The 22139-nt window shown below is 43.9% G+C and overlaps 1 protein-coding gene across 5 annotated transcripts in view; it reads left to right on the top strand.

Moving 5' to 3' along the window:
- The first annotated feature begins 8171 nt into the window (after nucleotides 1-8171).
- HTR4 (5-hydroxytryptamine receptor 4) overlaps nucleotides 8172-22139 on the top strand; it is a 164548-nt gene continuing 150580 nt past the window's right edge. For 2 of the 5 annotated variants that reach the window (XM_083430893.1, XM_083430889.1), the window contains exon 1: nucleotides 8172-8875. The gene's annotated coding sequence lies outside the window, so the exon portion shown is untranslated. Of the gene's footprint in view, nucleotides 8876-8910; nucleotides 9488-21579; nucleotides 21699-22139 lie in introns of those variants that run through there. The other 3 variants (XM_083430894.1, XM_083430890.1, XM_083430891.1) reach the window with 2 other exon arrangements.

Below are 22139 nucleotides of genomic sequence, written 5' to 3' on the forward strand. Positions count from 1 at the left end.
CATTCAGAGGATGCTTCTGCAGGTAGCAAATAACCATCATGGCTAGTAGCCATGGATAGCCTTACCCTTCTACATATTTGTCTAAAATCCTTAGACTAGGGATGTCTAAAATCCTTAGACATAGGAAACCTATGCCTTTCCAGGTGTGTCGGACTACATTATCCCTCATCATTGGCCATGTTGGTTGGGGCTGATGGGAGTTGGAGTCCACCAACATTGGGGGAGCGGCACAGATTTCCTATCCCTAAGATTCTTTACATTGCTCAATCTTATCATAGAATTGTAGAGTAGGAAGGGACCTCTGGGGACCATTGAGTTCAACCCCCTTTAATGCAGGAATCTCAATGAAAGCATCCATGGCAGATAGCCATCCAACTTCTGCTTAAAAACCTCCAATGAAGGAGAGTCCACAACATCCCAAGGGAGTCCATTCCACACTCAAACAGCTCTTACTGTCACAATGCCGTTCCCAGTGTTTAGTCAGAATTTCCTTTCTTGTAACTTGAATCCTTTGGTTCGGGTCCTAGTCTCTAGAGCAGGAGAAAACAACTTTGCTCCATCTTCCATGTGACAGCCCTTTAGATATTTGATGGTGGCTATCATATATCCTCTTAGTCTCCTCTTATCAAGGCTAAATACACCCAACTCCCTGAACCGTTCCTCATAAGGCTTGGTTTCCAGATACTTTATCATTTTAGGCATGCTTGCTTGCTTACTTGAAAATAAGTACCATTGAATTTAAAGGGGCTTATTCTGAATAAGTGATTGTGGGACTGCAGCCTCAGATAAGGTTAAGTCAAGATCTCTTAAGTAAGAATAATGTAAAATCAGTGTAAACATAATGGAGATGAAACAGTGGTACATATGGATTTTGCTCATGGTTGGGTAATGCCAAGAATATATTACTGTATTTTCTGTGCACTGATGTAAGTGGCACACCAGCTTCCAGAGCCATTGTAGAGAGCCAGTCAATATATTGTTGTAGTGGGGTCCCTTCTAATTCCTGGATCCCGAAAGGATTAAAATGTAACGAAGGATTCCATTGCTGGAATAGCCAGTCCAGCTTCATGGTAATAGCCTCCTAACTATGAGTCCTTAAGATAACAAAGGAAGTGGCTCTGTGCCAGAGCACAAATGGGTGGGTCCCCCACCCTCAACTGTCTGTTAGTGGGAAGGACAAAGCCAAGAGTCAAGGTGTACGTGTGTGTGTGTATGAGACAGAGCTAGTAGCTAGAAGCAGGCTAGGCAGCTGAATGACAGAACCAAGCCTGATTTCTGCTGGGATCCAAGGCTGTGGCTATGGGAGAAGCAGGACCTTCTTGGGGTGTTAATGATGTGAGCACCTCCATCGTAGGCTCAGGTTGTATATATGTGGAAATAAACCATCATAAAGACACCACAGTCTCCGCTGTCCCTCATTTTGAGAAAACCAGACTCTGGGTAAGCGCCTGGGACCCCTGGAATCTTCCACTGCTCAGAGATTGGGGTGGCATGAAACCATATATATTTTTCCTGAATAGGGCAGGGGTAAGATAGAGAAATGGAGAATGCTCTGGTGCGATTTCCCTCTCCTTGCACTTTAGTGGTATGTGTGGGAAAGTGCACAATGAGAACTAGCTCTGCTTGCAATCGGCTATATATCATGTGAGTGTTGGACCTTCTGCTGATCATTCTTCCTGGTTCCGCATTTTGGCTCATCTCATTTCCTGTTCAGAAAACACCTTCCAAATTATATGTACTACAGTAATTAATAATTAACAACCAATTAACGGTGCTGCTGCTTTTAAGAGGTAGCTATAAAAGATTAATGAGTGACTTAATAGAGATTTCATATTTTTGTAAGTCTGCCACTGCAGCTTCCTGGGAAGTCCTTTAACGATAATTCACTGGTGTATGTATCACCTTTGACAAAACCATCTGTAATGTATTTTACTACAACATACTGTGATTAATAGCTGTGTATAACTGGGAAGGCTCTATAAATAAACATAATCTTGTATTATGTCTCTGTATCAGTACATTTGCCTGACTTCATTCAAGGATCTATAAAGTGCTTTAGAGAAATTATGAACGTGGATGTGGATCGTATTTTATTTTGCTGTTTTCCCTGAGTAACAGTTTATATAATCAGGAGAATCAAATGTTATGCATTGACTAGACTATTATTTTAGTGTGCAGCTTGTATGCAAATATGTTGAAGCACTAGAGTCTAGGCCCTATAGCATAAAGTGTGGCACTCCAGGAAAACTTTGTCACATGGTTCTGATGATATTTAAAGTGACCTAAGAGGAAAGGAAGGGAGTGGCCTTTGCTATTTCTTCCAAGGTTCTGATTCTAATTTGAGCTCCCTTTCTCTTAGAGCCTTGTCCCAGCTCCAGCTATGAGCCAAAACAAGGAAGGGTTAAAAAGTTTCCCCTTTCTCACCCTTTCAGTGTCTTAGACAGAAGAGCGAATAATAAAGTCAATAATAAATTAAGAGCACTTTCTTCAGTTGGTTAGAGTGTGTTGTTGACAATGCCAAGGTTGCAGGTTCAATCCCTGTATGGGGCAGCATTGCAGGGGGTTGGACTAGATGATCCTCAGGGTCCCTTCCAACTCTATGATTCTGTGATTCTCCTGTCATCAATTCTGTACCTACTATTAAGGCATCTGATAGAACATTGATGTCTTTTTCTTCTGGCCTTTTATGCTCATCCCATGTAAAAGACACTGGAGGGTTATGCATGTTTGTTACCCATCTGGCAGATAGTGAAATTCAGCTAATTAAAACCTGTCAGAGTCTCAGAAGTCAACTGGAGCAGCCTTCACTGTTGGCCTTTCAACTTCCATTTCAAATGAATTCGGACAGTTGAACTGACTGTTTTGCTAGCACAACCAGAGACTCTTGCCCTGATCTCTTTGGGATTTTCTGGCTGACAGCTGGTGGCTTGAGACATATACAAAAACTCGGCTTTGAGATTCCCTACCTCTAAATGGCCTAGATACAGCACAGTGCTGCCAGATGGCTGACATGTTGATTGAAGACTGGCCGTTTTGAGTCAAGAGCCAATGTTGTGGCTCCAGTACAAGGGCTGCCCGCTTGTCGGTCATGGGCAGCATGTGCCCCCAATGAGGTTTATTTCTGGCAGACTATCTTATCTTTTATTTTTACTTATGTTCCCATGATTGCAAAAACAATTTTCATTGGCAGCAGTCAAAAAGTATCAGTGCCAAACCAGTTGCTCAGCTTGCTCATCGGGTCAGAATATTCAGTTCCACACTTTTTAGGGCATATCCGTGTTCCTACTGAATTTAAAACCTGAAAGTTCTGGACTGCCTGATTCCTTATGTTTCTGCCCAATCATGGAGAGATTCAAGGGAGTCACTGCTAGTGGTCCCCCATTGCTTGAATGCACAACTCATATCAACCAGGAGTCATGCATTCAGTATCGTGGGCCCAATTTTATAGAACTCCCTTCCAGCTGAGGTCAGAAAGATCTTGTCCATGTTGAACTTCCAACACCTACTGAACTTAAAAAACACCAGCAGGCATTTAAACTGAATACTGATATTATGGTTTCAACTGCTTTGTTGTTTATTGCATTGTTTTTTCACTTGTACACTGTTTAGAAATGATTGTAATTAAATAGTATATACATACATTGCTGAAATAAAAAGTATATGTTAATCACTTTGGAAATGAATATATGTAAACACTAAGGTCTGATGCTTCCAAAGCAAATATTGCACGCGCACACACACACATATCACTACACTACATATCAATATAGGATGATGATGATGATGAATTAAATTTCCATACCTCCCTTCAACTGAAGATCACAGGGCAGTATACAATATAAAAACACCAAAATACATACCACAATAACAAACAAAAGCAATACCCCCAGCCATTTTAAAAGGCTATAGATTGTTTAATTAGCCAAAGGCTTGGGAGAAGAGGAATGCTTTTGCTTGGCACCTAAAGATATGTAATGAAGGCACCAGGTGAGCCTCCCTGGGGAGAGGAGTCCACAAGCAAGGAGCCACCACAGAAAAGGCCTGTTCTTGTGTTGCCGCCCTCCAGACCTCTCTCAGAGGAGGCATATGAAGAAGGGCCTCATGATGATGATCGCAGGGTCAAGATTGGTTTATATGGGGAGAGGCAGTCCTTGAGGTATTGCAGTCTAATATGGGGATGGTATAAAGATCTCCATTTACAAGGCCTGTTGCAAGAGAAATATCTTTAGCAGGAACCAAAAGGACAATAGAGACTATTACAGTAGTTTTATATAGATACAATGCTTTGTACTCAAAGCATGCACCAACTCTGTAATCTGTAGGCAAAGTATCTGTAGGCAAATATTGTGTATGACTGAAGTGGGATTTGATTCAAGGACATCCTGGTTCCCGTTCCCATCCTCTTAAGTGCAACATTAGCTCTTGCCTGACACAAATCAGGCAGCTCAGATTAATATCCCATTCAGAATATTCCCTCTAGACAACATTTTGCAGCCAAAATGCCAGTGGAGATGCTTTCCCTTCCTCATTCCTATACTTTCCCAAACCACATGTGCTCAATTGGGTCAGCTTTAACAGGCATCAATTGCTTTTTAGTTGCCTGAAATAGTAGCCTGATTAAACAAGTTGATTTTATCAACTTTTATGTTTCTGCGCCCATAACCTTAAAAAACAGATTGCATAGTACATCTTTGTAAAAAACCTATCAGTAAGAACAAATGAAGTATCTAGCTGGGTCAGACCAAAGATCCAGCACCCTGCTTCCCATGAGGGCCAACAAGATGTCTCTGGGAAGCCCACAATAGTTGGATCAGGTGAAATAGGAAGTCTGTATCACAAAAGTGGCAAGCACACACCGATACAAATGTATTCACTCAAATAAACAGTGAAAGGAAGCCACAAGCATCTCTTATGCATTGAGTGCCCAGAAATGGCATTCTCTTTGATCAACCACTGCAACTACAACCAACAAGCAACTTAGGGTGCAATTTGGTATCTGCAGGCTGAGTGGCTGTACGATCTGGGAGAAGCTCTGCTATATGGGCAAAACTTATGATATGCTGTCAACATCAGCAGAACTCCCCCAATAGACCAGCAGAGCAGCCAAAATGGGGTGCAGAGTTGGGTGGGGTAGGTGGCATGGAGGAGTACACTTATGCCAAATCCTGTGCACCTTCAATCCTTTGCCACCCACCATTGATGGCAGAACTTTACACCCATCCTCAACCTGGTGCAAGGAATTCCTCTCCCACTGATTTCAATGGAAGAGGCGGGGAAATTAAGTAGTCTCAGATCACATCCTACCCCGTCCCCCTTGGCAGTGCTTAAGATAGGACAGAACTCAACACACAATCACAGCACAGCACCACCAGTATATCAGGAAGCGAGATGACAGGGTGTGAGGCACAGGGGCAATATCAGATGGAGTAGAGATGCTATGGTGTTGTCTTGCATGCTCTCTCTCCCCCCCCTCTGTGTGTGTGTGTGTGTGTGCAGTGCTGCTACGTGTGTGCTGGGGACATTTTCCCATTGCAGTGAGGTCACTGGCTACGTCTTTTTTGGGTGTTTGTGATGACATGTAGAAACTATGTATAACAATGCAAGTTCATGCACAACAGCTACACCAGTGTCCTGGCCTATAAGGTTCCTCTTAACAGACATTCTGCTACCCATTTAGTTCCCATGTCATTCAGATAAGGCTGCATTCTGATTGCTAACCTGACTGTATCCTAGAATGATTATTTACATGTCACCAAAGAAAGATGGCAAAAGGTAGCACAGATGTGAATAAAACCTTTGTGCTAATTTATATTGTTACATGCCACCTGCAAGCTCTGCTGAGCGGTAGCAAGATTCCAGGGGGTTCCAGGCACTCACCAGGGTTGTGTTTTGGTTGGGGAAATCAAGGCACAGTGGAGAATAGTTACTTTAAGAAATATGGTTTATTTTACATATACTTACGCCTAAGGCCTTCAGTGGAAGGGGTACAGAACATTATACCCCAAAGCTGAAAATTGAAGTGTACTTATCAGAAAATAAGTCTTATTTAAATGGATTGTCTTCCAGGTAAATTTGGCTAGGATCATGATGTAGGAAAGACTCCTAGCAGAATATTGGCTTGCGGTGAGCCACAAATACTGAGAACACACCAGAGTTTCTAATCCACCAGATAATTTGCCTCAGTTCTGGAGATCATGTAGAGCAGGGACAGGGAACCAGTGGGTCTACATATGACTACAGCTATCATCCTTGACTACAGCTATCATCTTTGACCATTTGCCTTGTTGGCTGGGGCAGATGGGAGCTGAGTCCAGCAATAGCTGGAAGGCTACAAGTTTCTGTTCCTGATGTAGAGGCAGAAGCTTGTGACCAAAGAGTCTCCCAGGGTGCTACCATTATAAAATTGGGTAGGTGCATCAACAAGCAGAAACAAGGAGCCTGCAAGCGTGGGTGCATGTGGTCCAAAAGGACAAGAGAGTCAACACCCTTAGAAGAAGGAACTGAGTAATGCAAAATTATAGTGATGTGCTCAGTGAATTGAGATATAAAGGCAGAGTTCCAAGCTGTACATATTTATACCTTGGCAGGGAGCCACTGCTCTATACAGCAGGTGTCAAAGCACGTGTCTCTCTTCGAACATGTGTCTTGGAGGTGCTTCTTCTTGCTTAAGGAGATAACTGTGCATCTTCTTAGGAGCAGAGTGTGCCCTGCCAAGATGCCCATGTTACACCAAACCATGCAAATCATGGCTGTTAACCGGAGAGCTTTATCTCAGAAAACAGACATGAAAAAGCCATTATAATCTGAACTCTCCTTTTGTTTAATTGTTGGTTGGGACACAGTTTGCTATAGCCCTTGGCTTTCAGTTAAGGAAAAAAACTTTCCATGACAACACCATTACCATATATAATTCCTATGGCAAAATAATATTAATCCCAGCAGGTACGTATGTGAGCTGCCAAATCCTGACCTCCCATGCTATTCTTTTGTCTCCTTTAGGCCCGATGGCGATTCTGAACCCCTCCAGATATTGTTGGGCTCCAACTTCCATCAGCACCAGCCAGCATGGCCAAAAGGAACATGGGGAGCTGCATCAGACTGAGACAGACCATTGCTCGATTTAGCTCGGTATTGTCTACACTGATGGATAGATGCTCTCTGACCTTTCAGGAAGTGGCCTGTCGCCAGGAGACACTTGAGGTTGGACATGGGACCTGTTTTGCATGTGCAGCAGGTGCTCTTCCATTGAGCTACAGGCCAGGAACGTCTGGAAGACCGCAGATCCCCCAACCTATTTTAGGCTGTAGCCTAAAGAGCCCCTTGTTGCTGGCATCTGTCTGTCTCAAAAGCAGTACTGTAGCTATGGGGGCGGCTAGCTGGCTTTTTTGCCCCGGATGAAGCCTCCAGAGGGGTGCCATAGAGGCTCCTGGGTGAAATAAAACCTAGTTTTGCCCTTCTCAAAAGACAATGGAGTGCACCTCTGGGGTGAAATCAAACCGCTGTGTTAGCAGCAGCAAAGTCAGCTTCCTGGGGCACAAGCCTGGGCAGTGTGTATGGAGGTCCTGGGCTGCCCAGGGACAAGACTTCCCTCTTGGGCTCACTGATGTGGTCCAAAGGAAAGCAGAGCAATACGCTTGGCACCAGCTTGGCTACTGGAGTTGACAAGAGGCATACAAGGTGCCATCCAACCACTTTAGGGACTCCACTCCGGATTGTGTTGGGTTTACTCCCTAGTCCTTCCTTGTCCTGAAGATTACTTTGCGGGCACACCTGCAGGGCAGGAAAAAGTTCGGCTTTCTCTGGGCTCGCAGTACCGCGCTGCTGAGAGAAGCAGCCCCTCCTGCTGCCTGTCCTCCGGCTCTGCAGCCAATTAAAGCGCCCCAGCCTGGGACCGAGAAGCAACTCCCGGCTGGAGGGACTCGGCGGCCAGGTGTCTGCGGTTGACCGGAAAGCGCGCGCATTCCCACGCCGGCCGCCGCTTGGGAAGCCCTAGGCGAGATCAGCAGCACCTGTTGCCGCGGACGGTTTGACTCGCGGCGTGCGGAGGAGGCAGAGGCGCTTCCACGAGACTTGCCTGCGCGATCGCCCGCGTGCTTCCACGAGGGCGAAGGGAAACGCAGAAAACTCCGCGGAGTCCTTTCTTGCGCCGCAGGTGGGGCAGCTACCTCGCTCCCCCGCCTCCGCATCGTGATATAAAGAGAAGAGAGGCTTCCGAACAGGCGCCTTTTCCTTCCCTCCAGAGAGAGAGCGCTCGCTCGCGCGCGCGCAACACTGCAAGGTACCGTAGCGCAAGCCGGGGAAGCGCCTGGTTTCCCTCGCGGCCGAATTGCTCTGCGGCTCCCCACGGATTATTCTTCCTTCCCCCTCTGGAGCGGAGGAAGGCGCCCGGCGGGGAGCGCGCTCTGATTGGCTGCCACTGACTGGCCCGGCGCAAAGCAGGCAGCGCGCTTCCTACCTAAGAAAGGCAGCTGGAGGGAAAGCGGGAGAAGCCGGCTGCCTCAGAGAGAGGAGAGGAGGCAGCCCGTCCGTGAAGGAGCTTGAAGGTCTGCTCTGCGCGGGCTTTCCCTTCGCTTCATCCCAGGACAGCAACTTCCCTGAAGCGGCGGAGGGGCGCGCAAAGTGTTAGCAGGCAGCAGCCGCGGCGGCTGAGCGGCTTTGACTTGCCTCCGCGGCGCCGGATAGTGAGTGAAAGAAGCGGGACGGAGCGAATGGTCGAGGGGGCGCGCTCCTTCCCCGCCGTGCGAGACGCCCGCCGCGCCTCTACCCGGAGGAGACGACGGCGCGAAGAGCCGCCGCGGAGCAGATGCAGCCGACCACGTGAGCAGCGGGGCAGCTGGACCATGGTGGGGGCGTCCGGGCTGCTCTCCCTGCAATGGTGAGACATCGCTCCTGCTGGGCTGCCCTTGCGCGCGCGCGCCGGCTTGCACGCGTCCCAGTCTCCCCAGTTGCTTTATTTCCGATCGCTGCTTTCTTTTATCTCTGGACCTCTTTTCCAACAAGGAAAGTAAGCCAGAGTTGCCTCTCCACCCCCCTCATGCGGACAGGCTCTGCCAGGCTGCCTAGGGATGATGAGGTCTTCTGCATATGTTCAGAGGCACTCTTGCGTCTACTAATACCGGTTTGCAGGGCTAAAAGCAATCCCCCATTGGCATGCACGCTGCTGATAGGTTTCCCGGAAGTTGCTACGGAGAATCTAGCTTTCGAAGGCATGTTCGTACACGCACTATCGTGTGGTTCTGGGTCGCCTGCCTCCAGATAGTGCCTCGAAGTAATTTGCTAGAGTAGAGGACTCTTAAAAAGAAGGCAGCCTTCCTGCTGGAAAATATAACAATACCTGGGAAGCAGCCCAACCTAAATAATCCGGATCAGAAGAAATATAACCTTGGTCTGAAAGAGGGTGTCAAAAACAAAAGTTTCCTGCCTCTCCAAATGCGTCCACCGAATTAATAGCTAGGTGATGCTAGAGAGTTTATACATTGTGCTAGAGGTAGGTAAAGGAACGTGGCAGAACTTTGAACTTTGCTTTATTATTGCTTTGTTTTGCTCCATAATTTCTTACCTGGTCAGAGAGGGAAGTTCTGTATTGGCAACCCGCCCCCCCCCCCCCCCGTGATGTAATAGATATCTTCTGAAGTAACGGTACATTAGCAAGGTTTTTTTTTTTTCCCTTCGGAAGGAATAATAAAAGGCATGGCTATCAAAAGCAAAAGTTTCCTGCCAGTGGAAATGCATACTGACCAAGTTACTAGGTGATGTTGTAGTATCTACGGTGTGTGTTAGTTATGTAAAGAGGAACGTGAAAAAGAGGAACCCGAGGAAACGTTGAACTGTGTTTGATTAGTGCTTTGGTTTGCTCTGTAATTACTTATAAGGAAGTTGTGTATTGGCAAGGGGCTGCCCCAGGTAATAATAGATAGCCTCTGATGTAAGTTAGAAACCTTTACTTCACTACTACTGAATACTGGGCATGGTGCAAACAGATGGAGGGTAGGCAACAAAGCACAAGTATCCTTTAAGAGGTAGAAAGTGAGGGGAGGAGGTGGGCAGGAACGAAGCTGGGGTTGGGGTTGGGATGGTGAGTGTCCTGTATGCTTTTATGGTAGTGAGGTTCACAGCATTGTGGAAGATGTTTCTTTTACTTAACAGAACAGTGGATGGAAGAAAGAGCAGTGTATGTTAATGGAGAAGGTCTGCAGTTTCTTGGAGCTACCTAGGATTAAACTGCAGCAAAGTAAATAACTCATTGCAGTCAGTTTTGCCTTGCTATTAAGCACAGAAAAGTGTGTGTGTGTGTGAACATAATATATAGGGAGGGGGAGCCAGTTCATGAATGCGAGAAAAGACACACAAATGAACTGAACTTAAAAATTCAACATAGAATACATTGGATTCAATAATATGCTGTACCACACAGCGACGCAAGAAGTAGTCTTAGGTTTCCATTTATTAAGGGAGCAACTTTACCACCACAGGATTTGAGAGCCATAGCTGTCATACTTTTCATGTTACAAGTATAGGATCATATCGCAAATGCAAATATGAATTTATGTAATTGAAATTGCTTTGCTATTTCAAATCATTTTCAGTAAAAAAGATTATTTGCATTTTTTAAACATGTAGTTTTCTATCTGTGAATATTGATATAGTCACATAAGTGAAGGGATTATTTATTTTAAGGCCAGGTGCACACATCACATTCAAATGGCTTGTTTTTCCACCGTGCCATTATTGCAGGTGTCCAGCTACACACATACACATTCAGTTACAAAATTTTTCAAGAACAATTTTTGTGTTTATTTGCACTCACTTTTTAAACTCCTTTTATTGATGCTTTCCTATAGTAATGACTCTGCTAACAATACAGCATGATCCTGTGCATGTCTGCTCTGCAATAAGATCCACCGAATTCAATGGTCCTTTCTCATTAGTAAGTATAGGTTTGTCACTTAAGTGACATTTTGATGATGCTTGGACAAGCGAAACAGCTTTTTTTCTCTACTGAACTGCCAATCAGCAGTAGAGAAAAGTGGAACTGGAAGAACATTTCTGGATATGTGCCAGCAAGGAATTTTCTGCTGAGCTCTGTTTGAACTGGTATATTTCTGTGGATTGGTAGATGCTTGAAGGCTTAAGCATTTCGTATGTATAACAATTTCATTTTCTTTGGCTGCTGCTAATGATGAGTAGATCTCTCCAGAATTTCCAGACTTGCATATCTAAGAGCAAGGTGTCAGAGCCTTTCCTCAAACTACTTGCAGCTTAATGCTCAAATCAGCACATAGTTAGACCATAGGACTTTAGCTGCTGTTTTATCTGACTTGTCTGCTCCTTTAAGTAGCTGCTGAATTAATATAAAACACTGTTCCTTCACTGCATAGGATTTTCCTATGACAAGGGGTATACTCAGTTGTTCTTTTAGCTTGCTGGCAAGAAAACTTGCTTCCCTCCCTGCATATCTGAAGAATTTCTTGAAAACTTCAAAAGTTGCAGTTTCCCCCCCACACCATAACTAAGCAATAGGATGCAAATATGATAAATAAATAAATCTCTGTAGTTACGTCATTATTGATTCCATTTTATAGACTGGGTTCACTGAAGCCCAGAGTAATTTAACTGAGGCTATCTTCTGAACTTGTGGCTGAATGGAGAGGTTTGAACTCGGAACCCATGGTTCCCAAGTCAGTGCACCAATGACCAATGTACACTTATGCAAAGAGTCAGATGAAAAAATAGGCTGACTTTTTGTGATAGCATGGGATGTCCAATCGGTGGGAGAAAAGACAAGGGATGACACAAAGAGATGAACCTAGTACAAAGATAAGCACCATGGTGGCATACAAGGAATATCTGTCTTCACAATTTTGTGAGGACACTTACACTTCTTCAGGTTGGGGCAGTTATCGCAGTGATGCCTCTGCTTGTTTGATGTTTTTTCAGTGAAAACTAACCACAGAGAAAGTCAGCTTAAAAGTGACACCAGTTTACTATGCTATTAGCTCATATTCAGTGTGGACAATACTAAGCTAGAAAAACCAGTGGCCTGACTTAAAATAAGGCACCTTCCTGTGGCACTTCCTAGGCACATGAGTAGTTAACGGAGAACACTCTGTGAATGCTGCCTGTCTGTAGACTGAGCAGTGAAAGTGTATTCTGCTAATGGATCTTTCATTAGAGTTTGAATTATTGGAGCACTGGGGGGGGGGGGGATCTGGAAAGTCTTATTAGTATCTTTCTTCGGAGGCATCTTAAATAACCCTCCTGCAATGCAACGAAATAGAACTCGGAGTCACTGAAAAAAAGCGAATGCCTGGGTATTGCAGCTGCTGTTCTGTAGCCATCATTAGATAAACCCCTCCTCATTTCTTTAGACCTTGGTACCCAAACTAGGTCCACTGGAAAGGTAGAAGAAACCGGCTTGAAGCATATGATGCCACTTGCTTTAGAAACAAAGTTATTTAAAACGCTCTACGTCCTCTGGTTTGTGAGTGAGCCGGAGAGAGCTGTATCCCATCTTCTGTGTACTGTTACTGTTATTTTTAACCCTCCTTTTACTCTAAGGTTACAAATGTAAAACACAAAATTTAAAAGAATTTAAAGTAGCTAACAGCAGCACAGGTGCTTAGTATTTCATATGTGGAATCGCCAATTAAACTGTGTGTGTTTGTGTGTTTGTTCAGAAGTAGCAGCTTCACCTTCTGTTTACCTGCTGGAAATTTCTGCAGGTTATCCATAAGGCAAAGGTGCGGCTCACCATTTGGCAATGGCTGGGATAACAGTGACTCTTGCTCCTTGGGAAACATGGAGGCCATTTTCCTTGGTAAGGTTCCTGGGGCAGATGGAAAGGCTCCAAAGCTCCTTCATGGAATTGGCTATAGTTGCATCTCTGATGGGAAAGCTTGTTGGAGTTAGTCTCTAATATAAAAAGCTTTGCATTCTGCAGGAAGCTGTGAAATACCAAGGGACAAGAAGGGAGTACAAATTGTAAAACATCTTAGTGATGGAACTAGGCAGCTGTTGGCTAATATTATACACACCATTTTTCAAGGTGAAAATACCAGGTAGAGATATCATCTCTCTCACACACCCTTGGTGTTCTCTCCTGAAAGGAAAATCATGCTGTTTGTTCTCTCTCTCTCTCTCTCTCTCGCAGGATAGTCTTATAGCGAGATTGTTGCCATGACGTTTGGTCGAAAAAGGGAAGCAATTTTTCAATGTTTTACCGGGTGTTGGAATAAATACTTGTTTACATTGCAATTTCTTTATGGAGTTTTCAGTGTGTGAATGTTTGTGTGCATACACAATATAAATCCTGGTTTTCATAACTTTATGAAATAACTATACTACTGGGAATAGGAATTTCCCCTTTCCTTTCAATTGTAAATGGACTTATTATTTCTGAGCTTTTCATACATTTTTTTACAGGTGGTTGTTGTTGGTGGAAATAGGGCTTTTTCTGTGGGATTTTTTTTTTGGGGGGGGGGAATGGAAATGCTTCCTTGCAAGACTTCCACTATGCCACCTGAACTTCCCTACAGTGTTCCCCCTCCTCCCCTACTTGCAATCATCCATCCCCACAATTTACCTTCCAATAGCAGTTGCAGAAGCTATACATACCCATGTGTATGAGGCTGCTCCACTGCCCTTCAGTAGACCCCAATGTTTTACCCACAGAAAGTACCCAGTGCAAAGAATCATAGGGTCTTTGTTTGTTTGTTGGAATTGTGGTTTACCAGGGCTTCCAGGTCCTTAGTAAGGATTGAGGATTTGTGCACCACTTCATAAGTATTGGAGGAAGGGGAAGGCAGTGGGCCAGCTTGGAATGGGCCAAAGTTATTTCGGAGCTGAGCTGAAATTGAATGAGGTTTCGGCTCGGATACTAAGGAACTTGAATCTCAAACTTTGGAAGTTTCCATTTTAGAATCTGAGTTGGAAGAGACTTCTAGGTGATCTAGTCTAGCCCTCTTGCTGCTGTTGCTGTAGGAAACCCTCCAGTTCTGCAACTCAGCGACATTATGCTGCTTCTAATGGTGCCATGAGCTGTAGCTATGGTTTGTAACAACATTCTTACTTCCCACTCCAATCACTCTAATCTCATTGTTTTCAATATTCATCAAATATTCTGATCCTTTCTTTTCTCAGAATCTGTTTTGGTAACTGGTCTGAAATATAGTTCCAACCTACTACATGAATAATGGTTGCTTGCTTGCTCATTTATGGATTTGCAAGCTGTGGCTGAAATCCCTTACCTTGACCATGATTTTATTGAACGGCCTTGGGCAAGTCACTACTGGTAGCCAAACCTACCTCACATACTTACTATGGAGCTAAAATGCTCCCCGTTTTTTAGGAAAAGCAGGAGGGGGATAAAAATTTAAGAAAACAAAACCACACTCTTGCTTTCCCTCTTTATTTTTGTCCATTCTAGAAGACACTTTGTAACCTGGGATAGACCCAGGATTTATGTTTGTGTGTAGGGGAGCGGGGACAGAGCCTCAGTTTGTTAAGTCTTTTTAATTATTTACTTAGGGGGGCAGCTGCCCCCCTTGGCTACACCCATGGAAAGACCACTTGGGGAAGGAAGAGGGGAAAACTGGATTAGATTGCTTTCCCCCCAAAGCAGCTGGTTCTGATTTGTTCACGTTATGCAATTCTATTAGCCTTATTGTTATACCAAATAATTTCATTTTAAAGGAGAAAATATCCCTAAATGAATAAAAGTGGTTGCAGACACACGAGTAACAATGGGAGACGCATCCACTAATGTACACCGAAAAGCAAATTAATTTGAAAGAAGACAAATTAGGCTAAGCCAGTTTTATATAATTAGGTGAACAATTATTGAAAATAATGGAAAATGTAATCAGCACTCAGCTTGCACTGTGATTAGGTGTTGAGGTAAGGAGGGGGGTGCCTATTAAACAGTTCAGCACTGCAGAATCTTAATGTGTGCCACAATGTTTCTGGTGCATATTTGAAGCATGCAACAAAATTCATCGCATTACTAGGAGACAAGTTGGGCTTACTCCTGGGACAGTTGGTTTAAGATTTATAGTCTTAAAACATGGAGGGGGGGTAGGGAAATTAAACTCCTAGGTACTAACCCAGGGTTGTTGTTTTTAAGTGCTGGCCCTCAATAGATATATTTCAGATTCCAGGTGTGGGGCTTATTTCACCCATGCTGAAACTCTAAACTTAAACCACACATGGGTCAAGAGATTGATCAAAAAGTTAGCTTACATCTCTTCTTTGCTAGTTAAAACCTTGAGGTGCAAACTGACCTGGACCCTGCACTTTTTATCGGAGGCGCTTTTGTATGTTTTCCCCGCTCCCAGCAAGGTTCAGAGGGTGGCAACAAAAGAACGGGCCTCTTCTGTGGTGGCTCCTCGATTGCAGAATACTGCCCCCAGAAAGCCTCGCCTGGCACCATTATTATGTGTCTTTAGATGCCAGGCAAAAAAATCCTCTTTATCCAGGCCTATGGCTATTAAATATTTTATGGACTGTAAAAGTGTGGACAGTTATTATGATTACAGTGGTACCTCAGGTTAAGAACTTAATTCGTTCTGGAGGTCCTTTCGTAACCTGAAACTGTTCTTAACCTGAGATACCATTTGGGGCCTCCTGCTGCCGCTGCGCCGCCACTGCATGATTTCTGTTTTCATCCTGAAGCAAAATTCTTAACCCAAGGTACTATTTCTGGGTTAGTGGAGTCTGTAACCTGAAATGTCTGTAACCTGAAGCGTCTGTAACCCGAGGTACCACTGTATTTTACTATTGGGCTGTCTGCCAGTAAGCTTTTGGCTTTGTTTTTATCATTGGACTTTTGCAGTAGTTGGGAGTGGGCAATAGCAGAATTTGCCATGATAATGCCATGGCACCAGGAGAGTGTTGATACTTGGCCCCTAAAGAGCTTTAGCCTGCTTTCAGGTGTGTGGTGTTAACTCTTGCTCTCAACACCCCCTCTCCCTCGGTCAAGGGCCCCAGTAACCTAGCAGAGACTGCATGGTGCCTGTATGTGGGCCCCTCTTTGATATGCCCCCTTGAAGCAGCATAAATATAATGTTTCAGCTGGTAGGAACAAAGCTGTGGCTCTTGTATAACTATCAGTCGTGCTATAGCAGTGGTGGGGAACCTCTGGCTTTATACTACAACCACCACCATTCCTGAATGGTGGTCTTGTTGGTGGGTGCTTTTGGGGAGTACAGTGGTACCTCAGGTTAGAAACACCTCGGGTTACAAACACTTCAGGTTACAGACTCCGCCAACCCAGAAGTAGTACCTCAGGTTAAGAACTTTGCCCCAGGATGAGAACAGAAATTCTGTGGTGGTGGCGGGAGGCCCCATTAGCTAAAGTGGTACCTCAGGTTAAGAACGGTTTTAGGTTAAGAATGGAGAATTAAGTTCGTAACCAGAGGTACCACTTATCTGGAGGGCCTCAGGTTTCCCATCATTCTGCTGTAGCAACAGCTACAGAAAGAGCTAGAATTTATACCCGCTTCTGCAAATCAACAGGATGAATAATTCATGCTTGGGGGTTTTTTTGGATGGGTTTTTTTTTTATGGCCACCAGCCCTGATGGCTGTTCTGCCTCTCCACTGTTGGAGGTGGAATGCCTCTGAATGCCAGCTGCTGGGAAACACAAGTGAGGAGGTTGCAGCTGTGCCTGGGTCCTGCCCACAGGCTCCCCGTGGGCATCTGGCTTGACCACTATGAGAACAGTGTTGGTCTGGGCTGATCCAGCAGGGCTTTTCTTTTGTTTTATGCAAGTCCACCCTGAGCAAGGAGTAAGAAAGTGTATTTTTTCACGCTAGCTGCTGCGGCAGTGTCCACTCATTTGCACTGCAGAGTTCACTCCCATTAGCTTTCATGTTTTATGATGGTTGGCCCCATTAAATTCTGAATGGAAATAGGTTTGATGTACTTAAATTTGTGTGTGTGTGTGTGTGTGTGTGTGTGTAAGAGAAGCCCTTCTGTTTCTATTCAGAGCTGCCTTTCTGCCTCGACGTAATTTGGTCCTTGGAGTGCAGGATGGAGATGAACCTGATGTACTGCATTATTACTGGAGGTGAAGAATCCTAACTCCTGCCATTGAAGTCCCTGCTCCAACACTGGCAGGTTCTTACTGGCCATGTACATAAAATCCTGAGTTGTTACTAGGAATGAGGGACAGATTTGATTCAAGAGAGGGTCAGTGACTGGAAAGAAGTCAGGAAAGAGAGATGGAGGAGAAGGATGGAAAGAAGAGAAAGTGAAGGATGGAGAGGGAAGAACGAAGATTGAAAGGATAAAAAGGAAGGGTGAGATGGAGGCAACAAGGAAGTGAATGGAGCTAAGGGGCTAAGGAAGAGACATGGGAAGTAAACCTGACAAGGCATGGATGGATGAAAACAAAGAGGAAGAATAGAGGGAAATGGAGGAGGAGTATGTTGTGCTTTGGCAACCCCAGAAATCCTTCTCACGTGGCCTGGCCTACTGCTGCTGCAGGGTCTGTGCAGGTAAACCATAATGATCAGTATTACCATTACCACCATCAATATAGCCTCAGTGAATATAAATAAAGCTTTAATATTCACTGTGGGATAAACTCCCTCCCTACTTTTTAGGTCCCTTCCCCTACTTTTAGGCTGGTGATGGGCCTGATATAGGTTGCAGTCCTAACCCCAGTTACCTTGGAGTAAGCCTGTTGAATTCAGTGGAATTTACTTTTGAGTAGACGTGATTAGGATTATATCCTTAATTATTTATACAGGATATAGGTCACATATGTTCTTTTGCAGATATGGAACTGAAGCTGGATATGCGACTTGCACAGTATTGCAGTTAGATCTATAATAGGATTCCTCAACCTCAGCCCTCCAGATGTTTTTGGCCTACAACTCCCATGATCCCTAGCTAGCAGGACCAGTGGTCAGGGATGATGGGAATTGTAGTCTCAAAACATCTGGAGGGCCAAGGTTGAGGAAGCCTGATCTATAAGCAAGCAACAACGTTAAACTCATGTTTTCAAGTCAAAGCCCAGGATTGTTCCTATGTCTCTAAGTAAAAACCCCAAAATAAAACCACTAATGTTGTACGAAAAGGAGACTGAAGCTGCAAGGGCTACATGCCTGGAAATGTTTGCATGTTCAGCTTTTTTCTTGGACAGCAAATTGCATTGACATTTGTGGAGAAGGTTTATTGAGCGGGCATTATAATGATCAGTCCTTGGGTTGCTTCATGCAGTAGCATGAAACAGCCCAGTTAGATTTCATATGGATTCGATAAATGTTAAATGTTAGAGTAAATGCTTATTGAAGTGTCCTGAATCAAAAGCTGTTTTTACTGCCACGGTGGTTCTTGTCATAAAAACCTTAAGGGGGTTCTGACGCATGTGGTTTCATGATACCGCAGGAATGGGGTTTTCTGGTAGTTGCTTGTGTCTTGTTAGTGCCATTATTTTCGGTTTCTTGCTTTTGGCTTTGCACAAATTGGAATCTATGATACAACATCTGTAACAAAAAGATATTCTGTAGAGCTTGCTAAAACTAGTTTAAATTGTCCTAACTTCTTTGGTTTAAGGGAGCAGGGTGGGCATGTGAGGCCAGGTGGATTTTGAATCTTATGCTTGGTGAGCATTTCAAGTATAACCAAGACTAATCACATAATTAAATATTTAACTTTCCCCTCAAAGACAGAATCTCTTTGAGCACTGAAAGTTCATGTACATGTGTGAAAGAATGGTAATTCCTGCGCTTTGTGTTTTGTTCAGTTATAAAATGGTTGCTTTTGGGTCCACAGATGTTATACTCCAGCTTCCCATCCTCTCTGCTAATTGGCTCTGCTGGCTGGGGGTTGATGATGGTTTTAGTCTAGCATCATCTGGATGGCCACAAATCCCCCCCCCCATACCTGTTTTAGAAGCTCTCCTGAAGAAGAGGGACTGGAAGAGTTCATAAAAGCTTAAAGGTGCAAAGTTCTGCATGGAAGGGTGAAAAGTCTTTCCAGGAATGTTTGGCTTGCATACAACATGGACAGAGGTTCATTCTAGGTACCTTGCAGCTAAGGGGAGACAACAATTTAACATGTACCCACCCATTCTAATTGGCTAAACACTTCAGAGGGGAACTGAAAATTATAGGGCCCCTGGCATGACTCTGTGTTAAGAATGAGTCACCTGGATTGCATTATTCCATTATAATGAGAAACTGAGGTTTCAACAGACAGACTTGAAACTTGGCAGTGTAGGAGAGGTGAACTTGAGCATGCTCCATGCTGTATTTGGGATGTAAAAAAGAAAAGAAAAGACTTGCTTTGGAAGAGTTAAAGGTGTAGTGAGCAACTTCAGGAAGCTGACAGATGTTGTGAGCTTTTATTCAACGACTTTGGGGTGTTTCAGAGAGAAATGTTTTGTTTTTGTTGGTTTATGGGGAGTAATCCAGTATGTGCCATTACGTGAGTTCTGTAACATGCTTGTAGTGTTTTTTTAAAATAAAAACGACAATCAGGGTTAGTATTGAGTTTAAAGCTGCAGTCTCAGCAGTATTTTTCTCCTGAAACAGGTTTGTTTTGTTGTTTTTTTAATGGGATTTATGCAATATATCATTCTTAGCATTTACAATATAGTAGAGGAAAACCACTCATATCCCATGAGGATAATCTTTCACATTCTGCATACGCATGCAGTCCATACTCTGGGGCCAACACTATAACTATAAATGCTACTGTTAACCATAAAGTATTAGGTTCTTAACACTGATGCATTTTCATTATTGCTGCTAGCCAGTGGCATGTGATCATTGGACTAGGGAGACTAGTTTAGTCCCCTAAATGTTCCCCTGGCACCTCCATCTCAAAGCCTGGGAAGCTTCTGCCTGGCTTAGCGAGAGATATGTGATTCTCACACATGTGACACCAGGATGTCACAACCCTGCCCCCCAATTGCTCTCACAAGCTAGCGCCTCTGGCCCTAACTGTTCCCCTATGAAAAATTTCACTGAACATTGCTGCTGCTAGGGGTATATCAGGGATATCAAAGGATGAGAAGTGTATCAATGAAATCACCCAAAACCATAGTCCTTTAATCCTGCAGAAGTCACAGCTTCTGTCTGAGCAGCAGCTGTATTTTCTGTGGAGAAATGTACAGAAGTCATCTGAATCTGTGGAAAGTTCTTCATTCCTAAAACCTTTGTTTCACTAATGTGAAGCATTTGTCAGGCACCATCCCACTCATGTGAAATTCTTTGACATTTTATTATCTCAGGGGATTAAAAATGAACAGCAAATGACCTGTAATTGACGTAAGTGTAGTGCCATGAAGATTGAGATGTGATAATGAGCCAGGATATGCTCCAAGATGCTGCTCCTGGAAGCCAAATCTAGAAGACTGTTGTCTGCCCAGAAGAGAGAACTTTAAGAGTGGTGGCTGGATATTTGCAATGTGACATTAATCAGGCTTATCAAGGGAGATGGAATAGTCAGAAAACATTCATTTGTTTCCCATATTTTCCATGATCTTTGTGTTTGCTGTCTAGACCTGCATTATATATAGAAGGGAAAGCAAAGTAGGGAGATGACTTTCTGATACTGAATGAGTCACGTAAATTTTATGCCCTTCTACTTAAATGAGGTAGTTCCTCTGACTTGGTGGGTAACAGACATGGTGGTAAAACAGATAAAAGGCCAGCAACATGTGCTAAGTCCTAGAGTCTGTCAGTGGCATAGCGTGGGTTGTCAGCACCCGGGGCAAGGCAAGTAATTTGCGCCCCCTAACCCGTGGATTTTAGCATGCCCCCCCCAGCGTGCCCCCCCAGATGTTGCGCCTGGTGTGGCTGGCCCCCCCTGCACCCCCCACGCTACGCCACTGGAGTCTGTTGACTGTTTATGGCAACATTTGTGCTACATTTAGAACCATATTCATTTGCTCAGGTTTTAAGAAATGTTTGAAATCAGCATTGACGGAAAACTATGTGTGTCTTCTTCAGCTTTTGAAAAAGCAATAGCTTGGCAATTCTTTTTGTTAAAGATCTTTGAACCAAGTGGAACCTGGAAGAATATGGTTTTAAGCATGATTGGACAGAAGCTGCACTAGAGCACAGTTCCCATGTGGCCTAGGTGCTAATGCACCATAACATCTCTACTGTACCTATCTTAGAACTATATGCTCAGCCTTGAAATTAATGAATGCATGCAAGGATGCCTGAACATTCAAGTACAGCTTGAGCATCCTTTGTTTACTTTGACTCTCAGAGGCTTTGTTTTCTGTGTGGATGCCCCTAATGGCTGGGCGCTGCTTGCTCAATCCCTCCTCCCATTTCTTTGCTTGACATTTTATAAGGTCTCAATAGATAGAGAATCGCAGATTGCTCAGGTTTTGCAGCTGATTGGAGGCAAATAACCAATTAAATCCTAGGTAAGAATAGCTTCGCAGCACAGCTGCTTGATTCTGTTCTGGTGCCCTCTGGCTACATGCTGTGCACACAGTTAGACAAAGGGAACATTGAGAAGAGCAATAAACTAATTTCAAGTTGGTGCCAGTATTTAACTGCTTGTGCACTATAGTGAGAGAGAAGAAAGCCAGCTGACAGAAAGCACATTGCTGCAGCAAATACCAGCTTTGGTCCTTTATTCATCAGCCTTCAGTGACTGTACTAAACTCCTTACACCCTCCTGCTGAAGTTCATGCATAAGCAGCACTTTGCTAGATGATACCCCTAAGCAAGGTAGGTAATTTGCATCGCGTTCGTACAGGCTTAGGACGTTCAACTCTATCTTGCTTTCCTCTGGGACACACTAAGCAAATTCAGTTTATTTTTACTAGTGCTGTAGGAAATATACTTGCATATTCTAAAAAGAGGGGTTTTTGTGTGTTTTTAGTGTCACTGAGAATTTCATCTTAATAGGATAAAAAATCTAATTTGACATCTTGATGCTTTCTGTTTAGTCTCTCCAGTCAGTTAAATTTTCATGACATGACTGTGTTTTTCCATTAGACAATTTTCAATCACTTAAATGTTAAGATACATTATTTTGAGAATTTTCACATGAATTCCAGTTTTGAAACAGTATTTTGGGATATATCAAAAACACAGGTGCTAAATGGGTGAACTAATGTTCATCTTGCCCTTGGATCTAATCCTGGGGTAGCACTTGCATTGAAATTT

This window comes from Podarcis tiliguerta, assembly GCF_965153285.1.
Source record: "Podarcis tiliguerta genome assembly, chromosome: 2".
Taxonomy (NCBI): domain Eukaryota; kingdom Metazoa; phylum Chordata; class Lepidosauria; order Squamata; family Lacertidae; genus Podarcis; species Podarcis tiliguerta.